At 43.1% G+C, this 21,714-nt stretch overlaps 1 protein-coding gene across 12 annotated transcripts in view; it reads left to right on the forward strand.

Annotated features, from left to right (window-relative positions):
• Nucleotides 1–21,714, forward strand: part of PTK2 (protein tyrosine kinase 2) — a 256,529-nt gene that overhangs the window by 50,284 nt on the left and 184,531 nt on the right. The window contains exons 3-4 of one of the 12 annotated variants that reach the window (XM_057532264.1): nucleotides 10,840–10,985; nucleotides 12,197–12,336. The exons of 9 other annotated variants lie outside the window; for them this stretch is intronic. The gene's annotated coding sequence lies outside the window, so the exon portion shown is untranslated. The remainder of the gene's footprint in view (nucleotides 1–10,839; nucleotides 10,986–12,196; nucleotides 12,337–21,714) is intronic. 2 more of the 12 variants (XM_057532265.1, XM_057532266.1) reach the window with 2 other exon arrangements.

The raw sequence follows: 21,714 nt of genomic DNA on the forward strand, positions 1-21,714 counted from the left end.
CTTCAGTTCTTCTAGGTCTTTGTTAAACATTTCTTGCATCTTCTCGATCTTTGCCTCCATTCTTTTTCCGAGGTCCTGGATCATCTTCACTATCATTATTCTGAATTCTTTTTCTGGAAGGTTGCCTATCTCCACTTCATTTAGTTGTTTTTCTGGGGTTTTATCTTGTTCCTTCATCTGGTACATAGTTCTCTGCGTTTTCATCTTGTCTGTCTTTCTGTGAATGTGGTTTTTGTTCCACAGGCTGCAGGATTGTAGTTCTTCTTGCTTCTGCTGTCTGCCTTCTGGTGGATGAGGCTATCTAAGAGGCTTGTGCAAGTTTCCTGATCGGAGGGACTGGTGGTGGGTAGAGCTGGGTGTTGCTCTGGTGGGCAGAGCTCAGTAAAACTTTAATCCGCTTGACGGCTGATGGGTGCGGCTGGGTTCCCTCCCTGTTGATTGTTTGACCTGAGGCGACCCAGTACTGGAGCCTACCGGGGCTCTTTGGTGGGGCTGATGGCAGACTCTGGGAGGGCTCACGCCAAGGAGTACTTCCCAGAACTTCTGCTGCCAGTGTCCTTGTCCTCACGGTTAGACACAGCCACCCCCCGCCTCTGCAGGAGACCCTCCAACACTAGCAGGTAGGTCTGGTTCAGTCGCCTGTGGGGTCACTCCTCCTTCCCCTGGGTCCCTTTGTGCACACTACTTTGTGTGTGCCCTCCAAGAGTGGAGTCTCTGTTTCCCACAGTCCTGTTGAAGTCCTGCAGTCAAATCCCACTAGCCTTCAAAGTCTGATTCTCTAGGAATTCCTCCTCCAGTTGCCAGACCCCCAGGTTGGGAAGCCTGACGTGGGCCTCAGAACCTTCACTCCAGTGGGTGGACTCCTGTGGTAAAGGTGTTATCCAGTTTGTGAGTCACCCACCCAGCGGTGGGATTTGATTTTATTATAATTGCGCCCTTCCTACCATCTCATTTCGGCTTCTCCTTTGTCTTTGGATGTGGGGTCTCTTTTTTGGTGAGTTCCAGTGTCTTCCTGTCAATGATTATTCAGCAGTTAGTTGTGATTGCGGTGCTCTTGCAAGAGGGAGTCGGCCAGACTATTTCTTAAGACCTAAGTGGGAAAGATTTGGGCATCCTCAAGTGATAGTTTTGTTCTGGACATGCAGTGTTGATGAAGTCTGCCTGTTGTGTTTATGTGGAAACTGTCGATCCTAAATTTACCCTCTTTTGGTGGACTGAGGGCAGATGAGACTTGGTTAGTCTTTGAGCTGAGTTTTCACCGTTCAGGGCTGAACTTTATTGTGTCATACGTATGTCAGTAGCGGGGGTGTATTTGAGAAAACTTTGGTCACTTGTGTGCTTAATTTTGTCATAATTTCTGTTATAAATTTCTTGAATGAAAAATTTTGAATTAGCGAATATATAAAAGATTTTTTTAATTATTAAAAATGTATTGACTCTCTTGAGTCTGACTTTTAATCTTTAGAGTAAATCTTTAGATGTAAAGACTTGTATTTATTAGGCACTGAAGAGAATTTTCTGTGTGGTGCATACTTCTGGAAGATTAAAGAAAATGTATCCTCCTTTCTCTTTGCTCCCAAACGCCACCTTTTTCCCCCACCTTACTTTTACTCAGGTAAGAAGATGTGAACAGGGAAAAAGGCGGGGTGTAGCTTTTTATGCAAAATATTCTGATTATGAAAATGGAGTCAGTTCATAAGTGGATTTTAGCTGGAAGAGGAGGATAAAAAGCATGGTCAAATGTTTGCATGGCATTTACACAGTAATCATGCTGGCTGTTTTCATTCTAGGATATACTGTGGCTGCTGTCGGGAATTCTCCCACATGGCAGTGCAGAGCAGAGGCTTTCCTTAGCTGCAGTAGCAGACTTCGTGACCGTGCCTTCTGTGTGTCGGCCTGACTCTGTGTAAGGGAGACAAAAAATGGATTTACTGTAGATCGTGATAGATGTACACAGAGAGGAGAGTGTATTTTGTCTCTTAGATAACTGTTAGAATGAGGTGGAGATCAGCTAAGTTTGAGGATATTAAGAATGAGATGGTCCTGAGTATAGTTTTCAAAAGAAGAAGTAATTTCAGTCAACTACCATATGGAAAGGTCATATTGTAGTAAGTATAGATTGTACCTTTGAGGTCACATGGAAACAGCTGTAAATGTACTTGGTATATTTTGGGACTAGGAATATGTAGTTACATTTTACAGGAAACTCTGCAGGTGGTAATGCTGCTATTTTTGTGTTCTCTTTTTTTCTTGTTAGATTAATTCATATTTCTGTTGTTCACTTAAAGATAATATTTGATTTCCATAAAAAGTTTGGGAAATAAACGTTAGGAATTTCCTGTACTCAAAGGTAGTTCTTAGGTGGTAATTCAAGGATGCCAATAAAAGGAATATGCTTTAAGCCACCTGTAGTTATATCCAGACTGTATATGTATTTATAGCAAAAAATAAACGTATGTTCTCTCATAAATAATTTAAATGCGTTTTATACAGACACATTCATTTCATAACTTTATTTTCAGCAAAATCAGATTTGGAGATATTTAAAGCCACAGCTGAAGGAAATTACAATTTCCCCAGGAAGTAACTATAAAGGTATGCAATAATGATTATAAAAAGAAAATTTAAATACTTTAGAGTATTTTTGCAGATTCTTGGCTCTTCTCCTCCCAATCACATAATGGAAAGTAAAATAAATTTTTGAAAATGTCCAGGGACTTCCCTGCTGGTCCAGTGGTAAAGAATCTGCCTTCTAATGCAGGGGACGTGGGTTCGATCCCTGGTCGGGGAACTAAGATCCCACATGCTGCAGGGCAACTAAGCTCACACGCCACAACTACTGAGCTCGAGTGCCTCAATGAGAGAGCCTGCGCTCCGCAACTACAGAGCTCACTTGCCCTGGAGCCTGCGCGCCACAACTAGAGAAAAGCCCACGTGCTGCAACGAAGAGCCCACGTGCAGCAACTAAGACCCGATGCAGCCAAAAAATAAATAAAATAAATATTTTTAAAAAATGTGCAAATTAGAAATATATATTTTAAGTAACCCCTGTATCGTAGGAGATCCATGTTCCTATATTTTATAATTAGATCTTGTTTTTTTTCCTGGAGTCAGAATTCGAATGTTTTCAGTTGTTCTTGTTAGTTACCTTTTCATCTGTTTTTGATGTTTAGTTTTCTGTTTTTGAATGAACAACTTTATTAGCTAAAGATGCATGCAGAGGTCATATCCCCAAAAAGCAATAGTCCATATAACGGCTTTAATTAACTGAAAGAAGTTTTTCCCGAAAAGATTATGTTTCTGGGAGGTTTTTAAAAAATTTATTCTCTTGAATATCTCATGTCTTAATGGATTGAAGAGCTGCAGGTAAAGGCAATTTTTTAGAACTTTTGTGGGATTTAATTTGAAAATTTCATATAGTGTTTAATAGATAGATAGATAGGTACTTTTGTGTTGGGCTTCTTTCACTTAGCATAATGTTTTCAGGTTTCATCCATGTTGTAGCCTGTGTCAGTACCTTTCCTTTTATTGCTGGCAGGAAATATACTACATTTGTGTTTAGGCTTTTAGCCTGCCAGAACCTCTCCTGCTTTCCTGTCCTCCAGCAGCAGTTTTCTGTGGTTGCAGAGCCCTGGGTCTCAGCCTCCTTCTTGTTTGCAGGATTAGCAAATCAATACCAAAGTTCACAGTAGCTGCAGTAGATCAGCTCAGCGTTGTGGTTCCTCACGCTCTGAAGTATTAGCCCCTCTTGTTCTCACTGCCCTAGCAGCTTTCTGATTATTGTTATTTTATCCACTTTTCCTGTTTTTCTAGAGGAAATGCTGTTCTACTGTCCACTGTTGGATCTGCCTTGGATTCAGAAATCTTAAAAAAAGGGGAAGGAGGAATCTTTGAATAAGTTAGCTATTTACAAACTCTCCTCTTTTCTGGCTGTCATGCCCTGCCAGCATGGCTTGTGGATTTAAGCCGTTGCCGCTGTTATTCTGGATCTTTGGACTAGAATAAGAAGGGTTTCTGCTGTATCACAGGAGGTGCAAATAGCCATAATCAAGCATGGATTTTGCTCACACATTTTTAGGGCTTGCCTCCTTCATTTAAGGTCAGACATTTATGAATTCAAGAGTTTGCTGGTCCAGTGTAAAAAATGCATTGCAACTGTTTCAAGTAAAATAGATACGCTTTGACAGTTTAGTTACCGTGTTTCTGGTCCTTGAAAAGAAGTGTTAAATAGCTTTATTGTTCTCAGAAGGGAACTTTTAAAATTGCATGATTGTATTTGACATGCCTTGGGCAGAAATGTTTCTAGTTTCACAAACCCCCTAGGTGATATGCCCTGGGTGTGGGGAGCCTTGGGGTTGAGGTGGACAGGGTCAGTGGAGTGGGGATGGCTATGTGTGGGCAGGACTCTGGTGAGGCATGTCTCAGAGACCCCAAAATCTCAGTAATCAAGATGAGTAATAGTGTTTTTTTTTGTTTTTTGTTTTTTAATTTTTGGCTGCGTTGGGTCTTTGTTGCTTCATGCGGGCCTTCTCTAGTTGCGGTGAGCGGGGGCTGCTCTTCGTTGCGGTGCGTGGGCTCTAGGTGCGCAGACTTCAGTAGTTGTGGCACGTGGTCCCAGTAGTTGTGGCTCACAGGCTCAGTAGTTGTGGCTCGCGGGCTCTAGAGCGCAGGCTCAGTAGTTGCAGTGCACGGGCTTAGTTGTTCTGCAGTATGTGGGATCTTCCTGGACCAGGGATCGAACCCATGTCCCCTTCATTGGCAGGCGGATCCTTAACCACTGCACCACCAGGGAAGTCCAAGATAAGTAGTAGTTTAATGCAGCATTTTTAAAAGTCAGGATTTAATGCAAAAAATCCCTGATGGATGATACCAAACTTAAATGAAGACAGGATCGTTATTACTCATTTTTCCTTTTGCCCTAGCACTGTTCCTTGTTCTATCTTAACTTCTACTTACTTTGGGTTTAATTTGCTAATGTTTTTCTTATTTCTTAAGGTAAAAACAGAGACAACTCATGTTTTTAGCTTTTAAATATAAGTGCTTAAAGTTAAAAATTCCCTCTACGTACCCAGCACTCTTTTAGCTGCATCCTAAAGATTTCGATGTTCTGTTTTTAATTATCATTCTATTCTGAACATTTTGTCAATTTCTCCTTTGATGTGTTGTTTGACTGGGTGTTATTTAGAAAGGATTGTTTACTTGCTAAATACTGGGAACTGTACTAGACATCAGTTTTTTAAAATAGTTATTTTTTATGTTCATTTACTATTTTGAACCAAAATATACATGGTACAAAATTCAAATGGGTGGGAAATGAATCCTAACTCTCTCTCTATGTGACTCACTGTTCCCACTTGTGTAACCACCCACAGGTCCTCTATGTGTGTACAAGGAGGTGCATGTGCATGGATCTTTCTTTTGCTTTATATCAAAATGTATTCTACATACTCTTCCATACATTTTTTTATTACTTAAAATATATATCTTGAAAATCCTTGCATTTTAAGACTGGGAGTTGCCTTAACTCTTTATAGTACATGTTGCTTTTTTTCATTGAGTATTTTCCAGTATGAATGAAAAATTTTCAGCAAACACAATTTTTTAATGCTTGTATAGTGACTCATTTTGACGTTCCAAACTTTATTTGCTCATTTCCCTTCTTTTGAGCATGTTCCCACTTTTTCAGTGTTGCAGATAAACCTATGAATCATTTAAGCCTCAAACTGTACAGGAGATTTACTGGGGGTTTCTTAGACCAGTCTACCAGGAGCCGGAACTGTGGGTGCTGGGACTTATGCGCTTGTCCTCTGTGAGCTCTGAGCTCCTCAGCGGCCTGGGCTCTGTCCCAGTTATTTTTGGATCCCTGGTGTTTAAGTCATTGCGCCAGCACAGAAGATGCAGAGTAATGCACTGATAATGCTGTACTCTCAAAGCCCTTTGTGTTGTGAGATTTAATTGTCCTAACAACTGTGAACAGTAGATGCCATTTTAAACTTCATTTAATTGATGAGAAAACCAAGTCAGAGAGAGGACAACATTGGGCTTTCAGGCTTAAGGGGGTGGAAAAGATGAAATGATTTGGGCTTTGGAGTCACATGTGGCTTTGACTTTTACAAAGTCTGATCTTACCCCAAGTCCTTTACCTCTCTAAGCCTGTTTCCTTTTTCTTGAAAATGGTGATATTAGTAATTATCTCAAAGTTTATTAGGGGATTAATTTTTTTAAGCCACATAAAGCCCCCTTGTCCAATGCTGGACCAGTATCAGCAGTGCCGGACCAGTATCCAGCCTAGTCGAGGACCGGTTGTTGGCTCTCTTTTTCCTGCGTCTTGCACTTTGAGCTCGTTCTAATGTCTCAAGACTTTCCCCCTTGTCTGTAAAAGTAGACATAATTGTATCATATTTGCAGTTTCGTTGTAAAATATAAGTGAGATTCACTCTTTTAAAGTGGTTTTAACATTTTAAAAAGTTTTTTATTGGGATAGACAAAAAACACAGAACATAAAATTTACCATCTTACCTATTTTTAAGTGTGTAGGTCAGTGGTGTTAAGTGTATTCACATCATTGTGAAACAGACCTCTAGGGCTTATCTTGCAAATCAGAAGCTCTGTATCCCCTTTTCCCTTCTCCCCAGCTTCTGGTAGCCACTGTTCTACTTTCTGTTCCTGCGAGCTTTACTACTTTAGATGCCTCAAGTAAGTGGAATCATATGGTATTTGTGCCTATTTCACATGTGACAGGCTTTCCTTCCTTTCAAAGGCTGAATAATATTCCACTGTAACATACACCACATTTTATTTATCCTTTCAACCATTCCACTATTGTGAATAATTGCTGTGAACATAGGTGTGCAAATCTCTTCAAGACCCTGCTTTCAGTTCTTTTGGGTGTGGAATTCCCGAAGTGGAATTGCCGGATCATATGGTAGTTCTATTTTTTATTTTTTTGAGGAACCTCCATACTCTTTTCTGTAGCAGTTGCACCATTTTACTTTCCCACCAATGGTATGCAAGGGTTCCAGTTTCTCCACATCTTCACCAGCACTTGTTATTTTCATATTTAAAAAAAAAAAGTAATCATCCTAATAGACGTGAGGTTGGTTTTAATAACGTTTTAAAATTGAAGTATAGTTGATTTACAATGCTGTGCCAATCTCTGCTGTCTAGCACAGTGACTCAGTTATACACAGAGACATTCTTTTTTTTAATATTCTTTTCCATTATGGTTTATCACAGGATATTGAATATAGTTCCCTGTGCTATACATTAGGACCTTGTTGTTTATCCATTCTTTTTTTTTTTTAAAGTGTTTGTTTTATCGATTTTATTTATTTATTTATTTATGGCTCTGTTGGGTCTTCGTTGCTGCATGCAGGCTTTCTCTAGTTGCGGCGAGCAGGGGCTACTCTTAGTTGCGGTGCGCGGGCTTCTCATTGCGGTGGCTTCTCTTGTTGCGGAGCACGGGCTCTAGGTGCACGGGCTTCAGTAGTTGTGGCACGTGGGCTCAGTAGTTGCGGCTCGCGGGCTCTAGAGCGCAGGCTTAGTAGTTGTGGCGCACAGGCTTAGTTGCTCCGCGGCATGTGGGATCTTCCTGGACCAGGGCTTGAACCCGTGTCCCCTGCATTGGCAGGCGGATTCCTAACCACTGCACCACCAGGGAAGCCCTTGTTTATCCATTCTAAATGTAATAGTTTGCGTCTACCAATCCCAAACTCCCAGTCCATCCTCTCCCTCTCCCCCTCCCCCTTGGCGGCAACCACAAGTCTGTTCTCTATATCTGTGAGTCTTGTTTCATAGATAGGTTCATTTGTGCCATAGTTTAGATTCCACATAGAAGCGATATCATATGGTATTTGTCTTTGTCTTTCTGACTTACTTCACTTAGTATGATAATCTCTAGTCACATCCATGTTGCTGCAAATGGCATTATTTCGTTCTTTTTTTATGGCTGAGTTTAATAACTTTTTTTTGAAGATTTATTTATTACTTATTTATTTTTGGCTGCGTTGGGTATTAGTTGAGGCGTGCGGGGTCTTAGTTGCGGCATGTGGGATCTTTCATTGTGGTGCGCAGGCTCTTTGTTGCAGTGCGCAGGCTTCTCTCTAGTTGTGGCGTGCGGGTTTTCTCTTCTCTAGTTGTGGCATGCGGGTTCCAGAGCGCGTGGGCTCTGTAGTTTGTGGCACGTGGGCTCTAGTTGAGGCGTGCGGGCTCAGTAGTTTGTGGCGTGCAGGCTTAGTTGCCCCACGGCATGTGGGATATTAGTTCCCTGACCAGGGGTCGAACCCCCGTCCCCTGCATTGGAAGGCGGATTCTTTACCACTGGACCACCAGAGAAGTCCCTAATAACGTTTTTTAATGATAAAAATTTTTAGGTAGAGTTGGAAAAGTGACTCCATAGAGTTCTGCTAAGTTGGAATAATGTCTGTTGATACCAGTGTGACAAGACCAAAATCATAGAGGAGGCTGATTGACAAAGAAAACCAATCACTACGCAGCTGTGTTTGGGAAGAGAAGCCATCTTATTTGTGCCTCTTACTCAGAATATGATTGAAGAAAGGACAGGATCCATACTGGGTGCTTCTAGTGTTTCTTGAAAATGGAGTATAGAGTCACGTTGTAGAAACACTTTCCTTTTCCAGGCCACAGCGAGGGATAATTTAAAATGTGGATGGTTGATGTCTCCCTCTTTATAGCTGAGGAATGTAGGTTGCAGAAGAGACTCATTCACCACCAGGGGTCCCCCTGGCACCAGTGCCCCTTCCAGCTATAGCTGTCTGCTTGCAACCTGCAACCACATGGCCTGATTTCTAGCAGGACCCCAGAGGTTCTCTCCGCTTCAGTTACCTAATTTGGGGAGCCAGTCTAATGTCGCTATTTGCTAAATAAGGTGAGTGGTCAAACTGTGGATAAATTGGATTTATAGGGTAAAAAAAATGTATGGTGAGGAAATGATGAGATAAGTTGGATATGTATATGCATGCCCAATACGGTAAAAGTTTCAGAGTTGATTTGAACAGTTGCAACATTAGAATAAATACTCGATTGCCTTTTGATATTTGTGTCATTTTGGTCAATATAAACAGAAAACCCCTCTATAACGTACGTAGTTAGGTTGAAAATTTTGGTGTCTTTTCCCATCCTATGTTACTATACCTCTGCCACTCACTATATTTGAAAAACTAAAGAAGCATTCTTCTTACACATTTCAGGACCCTTTTTCTCCCTCTTAAACTTAATGGCGAGTAACCTCCCAACAGTTTCTAAACCTGGAATTTAGCGCTGCTCTTTTATGTGGCAAAATAAACAAGAAATGCCCATGAATTAGTGTCTCTGGAAATATTCTAGTTTAGCATTGTTTTTAAAAATTAATTAATTAATTTGGTTGCACTGGGTCTTAGTTGTGGCAGGCGGACTCCTTAGTTGCAGCTCCAGGGCTCCTTAGTTGTAGCATGTGAACTTTTAGTTGCAGCATGCATGTGGGATCTAGTTCCCTGACCAGGGATCGAACCCAGGCCCCCTGCATTGGGAGCATGGAGTCTTATCCACTGCACCACCAGGGAAGTCCTGAGTATTGTTTAGATTAATAATAAGTACAGAATTTTCTGCCTTTTAATTTTTTTAATTTTTTGAATTTATTTATTTTTATTTATTATTTTTGGCTGTGTTCGGTCTTCGTTGCTGCGTGCAGGCTTTCTCTAGTTGCGGTGAGCGGGGGCTACTCTTCATTACAGTGCGCGGGCTTCTCTTGTTGCGGAGCACAGGCTCTAGAGCGCACGGGCTTCAGTAGATGCGGCATGTGGGCTCAGTAGTTGTGGCTTATGGGCTCTAGAGCACAGGCTCAGCAGTTGTGGTGCACGGGCTTAGTTGCTCCATGGCCTGTGGGATCTTCCTGGAGCAGGGCTCAAACCCGTGTCCCCTGCATTGGCAGGCAGATTCTTAACCACTACCAGGGAAGCCCTACTGCCTTTTTAGAAGGCATTTCCCTTCTGTTTCATATATCTCATTGTGGCTTAATCCAGTGGTATGTTTATCTCCTGGTGGTTTTGATGCATCTCTCAGGTACCAGCCGCATGTCCAGCATCTTACCTGAATTTGTTTTTGACAGGATTGCTGACACCAGGGACTATGATGGGATGTTGTGTAGGGGACAGAGCGGCCTGTCTGTCTCACGTTCTTTCCGTGGGCATGTTTCTTCTCTTCCTTCTTTGTCTCTTTGGTCCTCACTGTGACTCAGTCATCCTCTGTAGGCTGGGTGGGGCCTGCTTCCTGACTCTCTCTGGAAAGCTTTGCAGTCTCTGCAGGTAGCATCACTGTAGGTGGTGGTTGAAGTGTGTGTTCTGGCTGGTGTCCGAGTGCCCGTGCATATCCCAGCTCTGCCGCTGACCGGCTAGCTTGATGTTAGGTATGTTACTTAATTTCTCTGTTCCTCAGTTTGTTCGCATGTCACATGTGGATTATAATATCATCTACCTCATTGGTTGTTGTAAGTACTAATTGAGAAAATAGGTGTAAAGCACTCAGCAAATTGATGAGGAACACAGACTGTGGAGCCTGGCTGGCTGAGTTTGATTTCCAGCTTTGCACCTTAGAAGCTCTGTGACCTGGAACAAGTTATCTCTCTGTGCTCCAATTTCTTCATCTGTGCAGTGGGGGTAATAGAGTCTGCCTCGTGGGATAAAAGTACTTAGAACAGGGCTTGGTGCATAGTAAGCATTAACCTGGCATCATCATTATCATTATGTTTTCATTATTATTAGTGTTGCTGTTCTGCTGTTTTGTGATTGACACGTCATCACTGTTCAATAGGTGATAGGTATTGTCATTGTCCTTGTTTTACAGGTGAACAGACTGAGGTTCAGGATGGTGAAATGATTCTTTCTTTGTCTCACGGATAGAACTGGGGCTCCTTTGCGTCTTCCAGTTGCAAATTCAGTGCCTTCCTCAGCTTCCCCAGAGTTCCTCCAGAATAACGGAAGGGAGATACGGTAATTGTTATGAAAGTTGGCAGGGAAAGCAAGTAATACCAATACCATCACCTTTCGGAATATGTTGTGTTTTGCGACCTATTGTCTGTCTGTCTTCAGAAGGTGATTATAGCCATTGTTAAGCTTGAATTTCTTTAGTTCTTACCAAGTCATAATTTTTATTGATACTAAAATTTTCAGAAAAATTTTTTCTGTGTTTGTGGTGGAAACAGTGAGACACAATGACACAGAAATGGTAATTCTATGAGTCTTACTGGAAGTGAGCTTGGAACAGGATACCCAGCTACGGAAGTTAGGGTATGTTGTAACTATCAGTTGCTAATGGACGTACCATATTGTGAAAGCGTTGATTTTATTTCAATCTTTAACTTTTGATTAATGAAGATAAATTTTGAATTGTGTGTGTATAATGTGAATTACAGTTTTCTTTTACATTCCTCCTGTTGGTTGACATATAAGCATTTACCAGTGCTTTACTCTTCTAAGAAGTACTGCCCTAAAGTTTTGGTACTAACTTAAGGCAAACAAGTAAAACCATGATAACTGTATGAGAACTGTGAAAAGTCAGAGTTGTATCTTTGTGAGCTGCTTTTGTGACATTTACAAGCAGTTTGTTTCTTAATAGTTCTTTCCCAATGACTTTCTTATTTAAGGCCAGGTTTCTGTAGGGAAGCCAGATTGGACAAAATTATACAGTGTATGAAGGGTTTTTCTGCTCACTGATCTTGCTTATGGCATTGTTTGGTAGCCTTCTAATCTCGCACATTAGTTTCATTATTGCTCTACTAAAATCTGCAGTGGAAGTTCTGATCGGAGTATCAGAATACTACAGTTGTGTGATTTATTTTTTATGTGGGATGAGGAAGGGCATTCCACATGATTTTTGTAGAATTTATATCAATTTTTCTTTTTCCATTCTTATGGGGGAAGAAAAGCAAGGTTTACAACACGTGTAATTCACGTATTCATGCAGTAAATATTTTTCAAGCCCCTGTGCTGGGTCTTGGAGGTGAAGCAGTGCCCAAGACTGAGGCAGGCCATGCTGTCACGGAGCTCAATGTCGGGTCCTGATACCTAGAATCTCTGATGCTTTCTCTATGGTCGTGGCCTCTAAAATAAAATAGAACTTCCCTCTGCCATGTCCTCATTACCTAAGGGGATAGAGGAGGAATGTGTGGAATATGGCCTGTACATTTTACTGTCTGTTTTAGCAGTGAGGCCCTGGAGACGGTGTGCAGAACCGACGACGTCCTTCCCACCATGGAGAGTGCATTGTAGTGGGGCAGCCAGACAGCGGACGAGGTGCAGAATAAGGCACGTGGTGTTGTAGAGGGGATCGTGCTGTGAGGAGGTGAGGCTGGGTTAGGGTATGGGCTGTGCAATTTTAGATGAGGCGGTCGGGATAGGCCTCGTGGAGTAAGTGACATTTGAGCAAAGGCTCGGAGGAAAGGGAGTGAGCCTTGTGGTTACCTGGGGCAAGAGTGTCCAACCTAGAGGGACAGGCAGTGTAAAGGCCCTGAGGTGTCATGCATGGCTCGTGTGGGCAGAGGGCAACAGGGAGCTCAGTGTGGTGGGAGCTGAGAAGGCCCGGGGGCGGGGATGGTGGTGGTGAGGAGATGAGGGTGTAGACGGTAGGGGAGCCTCCCGGCACAGGGCCTTGCAGACCACGCTCGGTGTGCAGGTCACCTGTTCAGGGGAGTTGGGGAACGTTTGGTGAGTTTTAGCAAAGGAGTGAAATGGTGTGATTGATGTTTTGAAAGGAAGGGTCAGTTGCAGCTGCTGGCTTGAGAGTTGAGTGTGGAGCAGCAAGCCAAAAACAGGGGGGTGTGGGGGGTGGGGAGGCCTGTGGGTGCCAGATGGCAGCAGGCGTGGGGCAGCGGGCGGGGGGAGGTCACGGCCCAGGTGTAGTCTGAAGGCAGGGATGGTGGGTTTCGCTGATGGAATGCTTTGATCTAAGAGACAGAGAAAGAAGTCGGGGTGACCAAGGCTTGGGGCCTGAGCAAACAGTAATCTTTCTATTTAAAGTAAATTTTAATTAAGAGTTTACTTGTTAAGTGGGACTTACCAGAGTTGCTCTTAGCTAGACTGATACTATAAAGAGGTTGTTTAAATACCAAAGAGCTTTTTATATTAATATATAGAATTTCATGAATCAGAGCATAAAGGGATTGCTTACTTTTTTCACTTGTGTTGCTATTAACTGTCGGCTTTTCCCATTCTTTTCAAGATGTCACTGGATTGGGAATTTAAAAGCATAAGTTGTTTTAATATTTAGCAGAAAGAAAATAGGAGTCGTCATATCACCACACTGGCTGGTACTTGTAGTTTTTCGGCTCTTAGGCCTGAGGCAGATCGCTCCGCCTCTGAACCTCAGGATCCTCTTCTGTAGAAAAGGGGAAGGAAGTGCTTTGTTGGGACTGTGTTAAGGGTTAAACTCAGTTGTTTTGTGTGTGAAAGCACCTGGCACAGTGCTGGTCCGCAGGTGCTTTTCTGCTGTGCGCCGAGCATCTGCGTCCTCTCCTGCTCTCACGCCGGCTGCTCTTACTTTTCAGTCGCCGCAGTGGTTCTTAACTTTCTTGTAGCTGCTGCTTCCATCTGGGCTCTGCTTCGCAGCCACTGTTCCCTGTGTCCTGGAGAAGTTTATGCTTCTCTGTATCTTTCCAGCTTTCAGACCCTCAGGACCTTGCACACCAGGAGGTGACATTTGGATATTGAAATAAAATATACATTAGCTTGGTGGATGGGAGAGAAAGCTGCCATCCACTGGTTACTTCATTTGGAAACTGGGCTTCTCCCCCCACTCACTTTTTCCATCCTAGAAAGCGCCCAGTTTGCCCCTCGTCCCTGCCTCCACTGCCCTGCATCAGCTCCAGCCACACACACACCCCCACACCCCCTTCCCCCCCACCCCCCACCCCCACCCCCCCCCCCCACCCCCGCTAGCTTTTCTGCACAGCTGCTGCTGTGGCCTTCTGGGCTGTTCGTGAAGACCCCTGCTTCCCAGATACGGCTGGGCTCAGTGACACTGTGCCTCTGCCTGGTTGAATGGCCCTGTCTTTACTCATCTTTAAAAGATGTGGTGGCACTGATTTTGCTTAGAAGATGTGAAAATGAGATGTAATCAGTATCTGGTGTGTAGAGTATGGTTGGTGACAAGGTAGCCTTGATTTTTTAATTTTTGAGAGTCATAGGTTCCAAGAGAGACTCACAGTTTGCTTGGGTTGTTTATACATTCTGTTAGCTGATGGTTTCAGATTAAGCACCAAGCCGTTGTCATGGGGCTGAACCAGGTACCAGACTTGCCCACTGATGTTCCTTTCTGTCCTGGGCTCTCCTCAGTAATGGGGGAAGCTGGGGTGGTTTTCATGAATTCTGCTAGGTCTGTCTGCTTGTTTCTTCTGTTCTTTTTCTGGCTTGCTTGCCTGTGTTTTCTGGAGCCCCCTTTCTAACCAGTGTTGCCTGAGGTCAGAGTTCTCTGTGGTGAATGATGTGTTTTCACTGGGGCATATGAGGGGTCACTTGAGCTCTGCCTGCAATTAGGAGCCTGAAGGTAAAGCCTGCGGACAAAGCATCATCTAGGGGAGCTGTTAGAAACCGAACACGCTGCCCTGAGGCGTCACTGGACACAGCCTTTGTTCAGCTCTTGTTTTCAGAAGTTAGTGAATTCACAGTTAAGTAAGGTACTTGATTTTTTATTAGCTTACGGGATTTACTACTAACAAAATCACCCATATATTAGGAGGGCTAAACTGTGTTCAGGCAAAGGCTCCAGGAACCTAGTTACTTACTGTCTTACTGCGAAGATAATAAGTGTGGAATGTGTTTAAAGAGCTAAATTTTTTAGATGACCTTGATTATCTCTCAGTTTGAATGGAGAAAGTAAGTAGCTTTGCATCTTAAAAAAGTTGCTAGTACAGATTATTAGGGTATTTTTCTGTCCTACTTCTTCAGTATGAGTTTATTATTCACTTATATTTTGAAGCTAAAAAAAGAAATGCATCTTGAATCCCTCAATATTCCCTAAAGCTAATTTTGAAAGTATCTGGCAACCTCAAATTCTTGTTTTTATGTGTTTTCTAGATAACTTTCTATAAATTTACAAACTTACTTTTCAAGTATCAATCTGGAAAAATATTTTACCTCAAAAATATTTGGGTTCCTATGGACATTTTTTACAGACTTGTTTTTAGTGTTGATCAGGATTTTATTTTCAGAATTATTCTTATTTCATCAAGGTAATTATTTTAACTGTAAGGTTAGAATTAGGCTGGCAAAATGCCAAAAGCACGACTTTGAAAAACAACAATGGTTTGAGCAGGCACCTACAGACATGATCTGGGTCAGACTTGATTTGCAGCTTACCCAATTCTAGAATCGTCTGTTAGTTTCGTAAACAGAAGTCTGCCAGATGAATTGAACAGAAGGGTGAGATTAGCATATTAATAAGGTTCTGGCTACCGGCCGCCTTTTTCTCCACCCTGTGTCCTCCCTCCCCTCCTTCTCGCTCTCTTTCCCTGAATGAATCTAGGAACACAGACCCTTGGGGTCACGTTACTTGCTGGTTTCTTTCTGTTCAGTAGCTTAATCTGGCCAGGAAGGTCTGTGTTTCAGGTTGCGGAAGCTTGAGAAGATTCTGTAACTGAGAGGCATTCTTCAAGCTGCTGGAAAGCATTACAGAGGGAACACCTCCCAAATTTTGCTTCAAGCTCTGAAAAAAGGAGCGCAGAGGGGAAGCTTAGTCTTGCTTGTGGATCGAAGCAAATCCTGTAGGAGCAATGAACGGGGACGTGGTGTGCGGACTCCTGGCTTGGTCTTTCTAGGACTGACTTTATGTTGTTGGAAGTGACGGGCCGAGGGGCCCTGGGACCCACAGGTGCTGTCTGTATGGAGAAGAGCGGCTGTAGTCCATTTCCAGTGTGTTGGGCTAAAGGTATAAGTAGATTAAAAATCTGTTTGGTTTAAATTTTATTTAGATTCATGCTTTTGCGCTAAGAAGGTGGATAAGAGTTTGTCAGAACTTATTTCAAAGAGATTCACAATTAAATTTAAGGAAAAAGGGAAATTACGTGGTATGGGTTTGCAACTATTGCATAAAACCAATTAGAGAGTGTTTCAAAAAGTAAATAAAATTATTTTTATGGAAATGCATTTAAATGAGTAAACTCTTTTTATGCTCTGTCTTATGTCTCTTGAAGTTGCATGTTTTATTTTGAGTTTTAATCAAGACGTCCTACCCATTCTGTGAGGCAGAAGTTTTTAAAGAATAAAGAGACTAAGCTTAAATAGGACTGTAGGAAAAAAGAGTGACATAGATTTTCTTATTTCAAAAATTGGTTTCCTTTCCTCACTGTAAAGACTGTATATTTAATGGGAAACTCCTTGTTACTGTAAGGTGGGCTTATCACTAAGGGTCAGCAATGCTGTGAATAAACAATTTTCCACTGTAATGTTGTTAGGGGTTTTAGTTATATAAAAATAAAAATATAAAATATAGCATTTCATTGTAACACTCAAGACGGTATTTGGGGAGCGTGTTTAGAAGTTAAAAATGCCATATAATTCACGTATGAATAAGACCAAGACAGGTAGGCTGTTTTGCTTAAAGTAGTAGTGAATTGAATATTTAACCTGGGAGGTAAAGTCCTTAATGAAGAATTTAATAAAAATATTTATTATTAAAAATATATATATTTAAATGTCATCTTACTCCACTTAGGAAAAATTTTTAAAAGGAGGACTCTGCACTGGGTAAAGAGCTGCAGTATTATAAGTAAAGCTTCAGACTGATTAAATTTAGTGTTCAGGTTAAAAATTTTAGTACCACCAGGATATTTTGATGTGTTAGCACAAAATTAAATTGGTTTTCATTTGAGTTGTTGTCATTATCTATTAATTCTTTTCTAGGCTTTTAAACATTTTTAAAACATGTGATATTAGAATCATTTAGTATGACTAAACAAAGACTGTCATTTTATTACATAATTAGATATTAAGAGTAAAGATTTTGCAGTTAATTCAAACTCTTGAGTTTTAAAGGATGTTGGGTTTGGGAACTTTTTAAATTGCAGATTCTCACCTCAGGACTGTATAGTATAATTGAGCATGATCAGTGCTCAGTGGTGAAGAGTTCTATACTTGTTGAAAATTTTGATCTTTTCCCAGACTTGCTGGGATTCATTTATATAATGCCACTTGCATTGTGTGATAGCAAATGATAGCTCTCTGTTAGCACTTATCCTTAACAATAAGGCTCTGATTTCACTCACAACGTCTAGGCTAGATTCAAGATATATGAATCCAGTGGCAATGTGATATTAAATAATCAGCTACTAAGTTTTTAAAAAATTCAAAGTGACTTTAGAACTATGAACTTTGGAAGAGAGATTGTAGTGTTTTTGTTCGTCCCAAAGCAATTGATTGAAGCCACTTATTTTGCCATTATGTTTGCTGACTGCAGAGCAAATGAGTAGAGGCATTTTTAACTGAAATATCATTTTGATAGAGGTGGGCTTGGGCACGAGGGCAGAGCTCACATGTGTAGAAGAGGGAAAAGGTAGGGATGGTATCAAGGTCAAGGTCAGTCTGCGTGTAGGGCTGGAACAGGCTGTCTCCTCAGATGGATCCTTCAGGAGCAGATTCTGACAACGCTGGGGAGCTTGCAGCCCGTCCCCTTCTGGGGCTGAGCCCGCCGCCCCGTGAGCGCACAGGCACCATCGCAGGACAGGTCCCCTCTGCCTTCTCCGCTTACTCTCTCGCCCTTAGGTGTTTATCCTGATTAATTTTTGCTGTGTGATAAAGACAAAGATGTTGCTGTGCAGGAATTGTCTGAATTGGTTATTTTAAAGTATAAAATTACTACTTTTAGATAGAGACAAAGTAAAAAGCTCAAATCCAAAGAATATATATCCAAATCTCTATTTGCAGTTAGACATTCTAAACCTCACATTTGATTTTTTTATCAGTCACATTAACCTCAAAAAACAGCCATGGCCCAATTTAAGAAGACATGTAAAATACTTACTAGAACAGGCTAAAAATAATAGAACAGACCTATATTTGTGTACTTTGAAGTGAAAACTTTATCCTTAAAACACTCTGGAGTCCTTTCTATAATAAAGTTTATTGTACTGATGAATTTAGTTTAAAGAACCCACCTTAGATTCCACCTGCTGAAGATTGTATTTTAACATATTTAAGAGGACTGTGTTATAAATTGTGTCCAACTATATCATAATTTCCTAGGCTTAAAGACAGTTTTAATTCAGGATATTGAAGTAAGTGTAAATGTTTACAGTGCTGTTAATTGGCTGCAAGGCTACTAAGTGCAGAAAGCCCTGCTTGGAAAGTTCTTTGATTATATCAGTATGTGCATTGTTTGTTTCATCTTTTTGAAAGATGGGGAAGGATTGAGAGGTGTCAGATTTGGTTGTTAGGAATAAACGTGTTGTTGATTTTTTTCTGTGTCTTTCAGTGGTAGATTGAGATTGAATATACTATTAATAGTTCATTTGTGTGATTCTGGATCCTGTGGTTGAAGTCATGCTTTTTCTGTATCAGTATTTTAAACTCCATCCGTCCATCCATCCATCCATCCATCCATCCATCCGTCCACCCATCCATCCATCCATCCGTCCATCTGTCTCTGTGTACAGCCCATCTTCTCTTCTGTGTGTCAGACTCCAGGGGTCAGCTGCCTCTTGATACCTACATTTGTATTTTTCATAAGCATCTGATACCAGCCAGAGAGGAGCCTCTTACTTGTTACTCCTGAAATCGGTTTCTCCCCAAATCCTGTGTCTTAATAAACATGTCAAACCCCCATCCACTCAGTTGTTCATGCCACAGACCCAGGATGCCTCTTTGATGCCTTCTTCCATGTATAAGGGATCCATCTTTTTATCCTGATGATTCTGTCTCCAAAATAGGTCTTGAATTCCTCACCTTCTCTCCCCCTCTGGGCTATGGGAGTTGTTTCCTGTTGGTCTTCCTGTTTCCTCACATGTTCATCCTTCACACACCTGCTGGAGTGATTTTGTAAAAACATAAATCTGATGTTATTCTTTTTCAAACTCCCCAGTGGCTTCTCATTAGAATCAGATGGAATTGCAAATCCTTAACATGGCTTGCAGGGCTTCGCCTAATCTGGCTTCTGTCCACTGTCTCCAGCTTTGGGCCCTTGGCCTCTTGCTCATTTTGACTTTTCAGTGCCTGGGACACCCAAAGTCTTTCCTCTTAGGCCTTCTGCAGCTGCAGTTGCCTCTTGTCTCCCTTCTCTGCCCAGCTGACTCCTGCACCTTTACGTCTCAGCTAAACTAGTTTCTCTCTGGTGTTCCCTCCTTGAGCCTTTTCTTCTGTCTTGCACAACATTTACTGTTATTTATCATGGTATATTGCACTTGTTTGACCTCTTCTTTGCTAGATGGTAAACTTAACAAAGTCAGGGATTATGTCAGGTTTTTTCCTGCTTGACAAGTAATTGGCACAAATAAATATTACCTAATGAATGAACAAATTCTGTATAGAGTTAGCTAATCCTTAAAAATTGCTCAACAAAAGGAGTGAATTGGTCTTTGGGTTTCCTCTTGTAGCAGCACACATGCTACATTCGGTTCTCTTAACAGATGGGTCTGGGTCAGGCTCCAGGGTCTGACAGCTGCCCTCTGCCACGCCTGTGGGATCACCGCCATCCGATCTGACAGCTTGAGGAGCTAATTGACTTGCGGGGGAGACAGATTAAAAATATATTATTATGTAAGCATATAAACATTTCATAGTTATATTTATGTAGCTGTCTAGATACCTGTAAATTTACAGTAAAAGAAATCCGGTGCTCTCCAGAGGAGTGACTGACTTTTGTGAGCGCACAGCCCAGGGAGCAGGTCATGGCGCCTCCACGTAGCGGCCTCAGTGAACGCTGAGCTGAGTTCCCGTCCACCCTCCGCCGGCCCTGCTGCTGCAGTGGTGTCCTCAGGCACTGCCCCCCTCCCCTCTGCCCTCTCCCCGCCTCCCCAGCTCCTGCAGGCTCCAGCCTCGCAGCTCTGCGTGCACTTAACGTTCTGAGAGGACCCTGCTGGGTTGTGCCTCGCCTGCCCCTTACGCTTTTGCTGCTCCTGTGTGGAACTTTCCTCCTTCTTCACACGTGAAGCCTTCAGGACTCTGCTCCGCGCGTGGCCCTCTGTCTCTCACCGGCCCACAGGGCTGGGCGCTGCACACGCTGGCATAGCTGGTGACTCACTCAGCTCTGCTTATTTGCTTGTCTCCTGTTACCTGGTTGTCAACTTCTTACAGGCCTTATTACTTTTTAAATCCCTCTGGTCGGACACGTTGTCAGCACTCAGTTGTTTGCTGAGTGAAAAGGAAGGCTGAACTGGTAGTCTGGGCCATTTCGATTCAGGCCCAGAGGGTGGGAGGGCGCTCCGTGCTCTAGGGATTCTGCGCGTGAAGGCGCTGAGACCCGAAGGTGTTGGCGTGTCCCAGAGGATGTGGGCTTTCCCACTGACTGCAGCTTGAGTTGCATTGAGGCCGATGGAGAGGGGTGAGTAGGGAGGCCTTGCCCTCCACCCTGTTTCTTCGAGGGGTAGGGGTGGGGCTCTTCTTCCTGAGACTCCCCCTGCCTTCGAAGACCGGGACTCCCCAGGTGGGTGCCAGGCCTAGTCAGGCCCCTGTGCACGGACTGGGCGCATCTTCCCTCTCCCTGGGAGCCTCATCCGCCGCACGGGAGGCACACCTGGTCTGCCTCTGTCCCTCACCGTCGTCTGTCAGTTCCTTGAACTCTTCCTCAGGTGGGGGATGCTTTTCCCTCCACCTGGGACACCCTTTCCCTTCACAGTTCCCTCTGTGACCCCAGCCACTCCAGCTCAGATTCCTTGATCGTCTCCTCATGGCGCTGGTCCCTTTCCTCGCATCGTAGTGAGTTAACCGTGGGTAAATGTTAGTGCAGTGTGTTTGTATCCCTCGCATGCAGCAGGCATATCGAGTACATGAGTTTATGATAAATCGAGAATATGAAAGTAACAGGTGTCTCTGTCGCTGCAGAGGGTAAGGAGAGGACAGTTAGGCAGCGCTTGAACAGAGATAAGGAGAGCAGCTAGCTGTGCGGGGTCACCGGGAGCTCCCTTTTCTCTCCTGTTTCGAATCTTGTTAGCACCCCTTCCCTCGCCCACAGAGCCGGTAGCGTGGGGATTCAGACACCTTTCTCTCTGATTCTTTCACTTGTCCTCATTGTATCTGAGGAAGAGGCCGCTAGTTCTCCCTGGGGTTCTCTCCACACGCAGTTCTAGAGCTTTAGTTGGACGTGGGGTTTTTGCTCAGATATGCCCTTGTCAGCCAGGTAGGGAAAGTGAGTGCCCCAGTTTATCCATCTTAACACTCGCCGCCCACCCCCGAGACCCCCGCCAGCTCTCCTGGTTTGGACAATAAGCTATATGAGTGTGTCCTCCTTGGCCCCCCTGGTGAAATGGGGCCCTCCTCCTGCCACCACCATCCTCTCCGCTCCTCTGCTTTCCTTCTCTCTTGCTCTCCTCACCAGCTCACGTACTGTCTGTGGTTCGCCTGTTGGGCTCGCTTGCTCTCCTGCAGTGAAGTGCACACCTAGGAGGCAAGGGGCCAGTCTCCCCTGGCTCGCTGCTGCGTCCGGTGCCTCGTGTGTGGCAGACTGCTGTCGTGAGCAGATGAACGCCTTAATGGAGTGAGTCATCTTGTCTGCCTGCAGCAGTAGAGGTCTAAGTCT

This window comes from Balaenoptera acutorostrata, chromosome 17, assembly GCF_949987535.1.
Source record: "Balaenoptera acutorostrata chromosome 17, mBalAcu1.1, whole genome shotgun sequence".
In the NCBI taxonomy this organism is placed as follows: domain Eukaryota; kingdom Metazoa; phylum Chordata; class Mammalia; order Artiodactyla; family Balaenopteridae; genus Balaenoptera; species Balaenoptera acutorostrata.